Below are 5,201 nucleotides of genomic sequence, written 5' to 3' on the forward strand. Positions count from 1 at the left end.
AGGGATTAGGACACATGCTGCTGAAACACAAGGACTTTAGCCCTGCTGAGTCCCTTTCGAGCAAAATCATGTCCTGTAGCCACATGATGCAAGCTCAGCTTGCATGTGGTGTGGGAAACAAAAGCGTGTCCCCAGGAAGCCACCTGAGCTGTCGGGAGAAGGACAGTAGCCAGATAAAAAGGTCCCCATCTGCCTTGCACCAGGCAAGAAGGAGGGACAGTGCTGAGATGGTGTGAAGCCTTCAGATGTAGCTGGCAAGTATATGTGTGGGGGTGGGTAGAGCACTCCAGTGTTACTCAGAGATCCTGTTTTATTCTCTCTGGAGAGCTGAGGGAGAAGGCTGTTCCTATGCTGCTTACCCCGACTGACTGGGTCATACAGTTAGTACTAAGAGCTGGTCTGGGAGTAGAGTGTCTGCTTTCCCTTCAGAGCCCTACACCCAGCAGTGGCAGCACCCAGTTAGGTAAGTTTTGGGGGACTGTTTGAACTTGTTTTCTCACCCATACTCTGGAGAACATAACAGTTCTTACTTTACTGGGTGACTGTGAGAATTAGAAGCAGTATATACAAAATGCTTGCAGTAGTACACAGCACCTAGAGAAACACTGGACAGAGTCATACACCGGATAAGGACATCACCGGGGTGGGCATCAGGCTGCCAACCTCTGCCATGGCTAGACTGTGTGACACTCCTGGCATGCATGTAACACTAGCTGGGATGCCTGCACCCCATGCTGGCATGCCTGGGTTCCAGTCCTGGCTCTGCTCCCAATTCTAACTTCCTGCCTGCTTGCCCTTAGGGACAAAGCAGGTGCTAGATAAATCCCACGTGGAGGATGTGGCTTGAATTCCTGGCTCCTGGTTTTGGCTTAGCCCAGGTCTGACTATTGTGGATATTTTGGTTGTTACCCAATAGATGGGAGACCCCTTTGTCTCTGTTTTTGGTTTTCATAAATAAATAAATCTTTCTCAGCCTCAATCCTTATTTGTACCAGGGGAATGAATTTATACTGCAAAGCACTTAGAGCCAGCAGCACCTGACCTCCGGCACAACTATTGTTCTGGCATATATATTATGTTGTTATATAATGTCTGCAAGTCTTCCCCTACCCCCTGCCTTTTTCTTTTCTTTTTTGGCCAGGCTGACATTGCACAATGTGATCAGCTGTAAAGGGGATGAGAGGGTGGTTTATAATACCCATAGTCTGATTCCATGACGAGGTAAAATTCTGGCAGGAAGTTGACCACTTCCATTTATCACCCTCATGCCTCTGCCAGAACTCCATTCATACGACTGTGCTCATTTTCAAGTGCTACAGTCTCACTCCCCAAGATCGTCACTAAACTTTTCAACCAAGGTCTTTTCACCAGCTACCTCTCCTACCTGAGCCCAAGCCCCCGCTTCTCCACATCAGTGTCCCCAGGAAGCCATGGTCCTTGGTAACCAGCTCACGGTTCCTGCCTCCTGCCTGGATCCATGTGGTAGCTGTGATTGCTTCACCAAGTTATATGGCTCATAAAACAGAAGAGCATATTGAATGGAAAATTAAATTACAAATAAAGTGAATTCATTGCACCTTGCAGGAGTGCACTAATTATTCCATGTGGCTTGGTTCCAGTTCAAAATCTGTTGTCAGACTTCGTAAAGCAGCTGCTATCTGTATCTTTCATTGTTTTAAATGTTTTCCCAAATGCCTCAGAATCTCAGATGTTCTCTAAGTGTGTTGTCTTTAGCTTCTTGCCTTGTAAAGTGACTGAAAGTATGTAATGGACATGGGCCTTTGGGACTTTGAGTTTTGCTTAACCAGTGACCACATAGTAAGAACAGGTACTTTTGGAGAAATAGAGACCATAGAGTGGAGGAGAAATCTGCATATTACTGTTTAGTCCTTGTAGCACTGGATGATATAGTGGCTCCTACAGGCAGGGTCTAGTCTTGGTTACCTGCAGATAGAGGAAAGCATCAAGCCCATTTATTTTGAATAGTGTGAAAACAACAATATAGACACTCTGAAGAGACAAAAGTATGCAGGGAGTAACACACCATTAATTTAGCAATCAGTCTCAACCATGAAGAAGGATGTGTCACAGCCTTACAGAATGTGTTTGATATGTAATTGCTTCCCAAATCATTTCTGTAAAGACCATTGGAAAGTAATTCTGGCTGGAAGTTAGAGGGGAGAAAGGCTATAGACAGAAAGTACTATCTGAGCTGCTGCTGAGGCATTAGTAAGAAATGAGCAGAAAAGTGAGCTGGCACAAGTAAGAATGTTGGATGCTGAAAGGCCAGACATGGGAACAAGTGCACAAAAGTGGAGTCATAGGAAGTGAGTAGTTGAAAGGAAAATTGAAGAGGTAGATCAGCATAAAGGACCTAAGTAACTATGCAAGTTTTGGAAGATATGCCTCTGTTTCTGACTCAGTTTCCCCAGGTATAAACAAATTCAATAATAGTACCAATCAGATATTATTCTGGTAAAGGACTATGTGATATATACACAGGAAGAGAGTATCCTGGTAGGTAGACAAAGCTGAAAAATAGCAATAGAGATGCTATTATAATAGTGATGGGTGATGACAATGATCATTGTGGTTCAACATTACTGGAATTGTAGTGAAGACAAGACGTGATAGAGCAGGGCCTAGGGCATTGATGATGAGTAAGCACCTTGGCATTAACTTTTATCCAGCAGGACAGGAGACTTTTTTGAAGAGTTTTAGAGTAACGTTACCAGATTTGTAGATGGGACATTTTTTTCAGGGGGCAATGTAGTGAATTGACTTGCGAAGGACAAGACTGGAAGCAGAAAGTCTGGATGAGAAGGAAGAATAAATCTAACACAGAGAAAGAGTAGCAGGCACTGAATAAAGGGAAGGGGCGTATTTGAAGAACTTATTGTTAAATGTGGCAGGAATCAGCAAATGAGAAGGAAGAGCTAATGCCACTGGCATGGTTTCTGGGCCAGCTGGATGAGTAGGGCTCTAATCTACTGATACAGTGAGGAGCAAAAGAATCAGATGTAGGAAAGACAAAGGTGAAGATCATTCAGAAAGGCCAAGCTTTCACCACTAGTGGGCGGTTAGCTGGAGAGGTCCTACAACTCCCTGGAGAGATGACACAGAGTGGTTGAGATACCCAGGGACAGAAGGTCATATGATAAAAGAAAAGAATCAAGAATAGAACACCAGGCATCACCACTACTTCAGGAGCAGCAGAAGAAAAGCAGCCCATGGACCCATGAGTAGTTGAAGGAGAGTCAGGGAGCCAATGTAACAGAAAGTAAGGCGATCAAGAGTTTGAAGAAAAAAAGGAGAACTCAACCAACTTAAATGCCAGTGTAGGTCCACTACAGTAAGACAGATCAGGAACTATTGATTTGACAAATCAAACAACAGAGGTGGAGGGGAAAAAAGAGAGAGGATATTTTCTCTATTTGAAATATCTTGTTTAAAAGCAAATAAATAAGTAAACAAAAGAGGAAAGTAGGGGAAAACAGAGTCAGAAGATGCTTAATACATTTTTTTTCTAATGAGAGAAATTGAATAAGGTTTGCATTGACAGGAAATAGTTTATGGAGAGGTGAAGGTGGTAGAGGCATCTGAGGGACAAAGGTCCGAAAGGAGGCAAGTTGACCAAGTTGACACGATCTTAAAAACTCATAAGGAAAGGGGCTATTCTGAAACAAAATAGGAAACAAGCAACTTTCATCATCTTTTAGATCTTTAGTGAGGCCGGAAGGTGAGTGGATGGACCCTGCTCAGTACCCAGTGGCTAAAGTCCTTGCCTTGCATGTGCTAGCATCCCCTACGGGTGCCGTTTCATGTCCCGGCCGCTCTACTTCCCATTCAGCTCCTTGTTTGTAGCCTGGAAAAGCAGTGAAAGATGGCCCAAAGCCTTAGTACTCTGAACCCGTGTGGACGACCTGGAAGAAGCTCCTGGCTCCTGGCTTTAGATTGGCTCAGCTCTGGCTATTGCAGCCACTTGGGGAGTGAATCATTGGACACAAGATCTTTCTCTTTGTCTCTCGCTCAGTCTGTAAAATCTGCCTTTCCAGTATAAATAAGTAAATGTTTTTTAAAAAGAGGGTGAGTGTATTCTCGAATAATTCTTTTTTTTTAAAAGATTTTATTATTATTATTATTGGAAAGCCGGATATACAGAGAGGAGGAGAGACAGAGAGGAAGATCTTCCATCCGATGTATTCACTCCCCAAGTGAGCCGCAACGAGCCAGTGCGCGCCGATCCGATGCCAGGAGCCAGGAACCTCTTCCAGGTCTCCTACGCAGGTGCAGAGTCCCAAAGGTTTGGGCCGTCCTCAACTGCTTTCCCAGGCCACAAGCAGGGAGCTGGATAGGAAGTGGAGCTGCTGGGATTAGAACCAGTGCCCATATGGGATCCTGGGGCTTTCAAGGCGAGGACTTTAGCCGCTAGGCCATGCCGCCGGGGCCATCGAATAATTCTTTTATGGATTTATTTATTTATTTGAAAGGCTGTGGTGCAGAAAGTGAGGTGAGAGAAAGAGGCTTTCCACCCATCGGTTCACTCCCCAAACAGCTGCAAGGGCCAGAACTGAGGTACGCTGAAGACAGGAGCTTAGGACTCCATCCAGGTCCCTCACGTGGTTGGCAGGTTACAAATATTCAGGTCATCTTCTTCTGCCTGCTCAGGTGCTTTAGCAGGGAGTGCCTGAACTTGAACCAGCACTCCAATATGAGATTCTGCTGTCTCAGCAGATGGCTTAACCCCTCTGCACCACAAGGTGAGCCCCTGAAGAAGTTGTTATAGGTGAGGACAAGTTTAAAGTTAATGCATAACATTCTCAAGATCTTTAAAGATGTGGGAGTAGAAGTTATGAGTTGTAAATAGGAGGTGTAGTGTATAATGACTTTAGTTTGGAAGGCTGTGAAAATGTGAAGCTTCCGTAAATGGGACATCCAGCAAGGCTGAGAGGAGGATTGGCCATCAGCCTTGAGAGGCTCAATTGAGGAAGACTGGGAAGCTGTAGCAGCACCCATCCAGGCTATGGAGCAATAGTTTTCCTCTTTTACATAAAGAGTTCATTAGAAGTTAGATATGCAGGCTGTGGTCTTCACCAAGGGTTGGAGCCTTGCCTCACAGGCACAGAGCAGTTCAGGAATGCAAGGCCATTGGGGTTGCTGGTGAAATAACAGTTCCATGAAAGAGGCATAAAATCAGGCTC

This window comes from Ochotona princeps, chromosome 12 (genome assembly GCF_030435755.1).
Source record: "Ochotona princeps isolate mOchPri1 chromosome 12, mOchPri1.hap1, whole genome shotgun sequence".
Lineage (NCBI taxonomy): Eukaryota > Metazoa > Chordata > Mammalia > Lagomorpha > Ochotonidae > Ochotona > Ochotona princeps.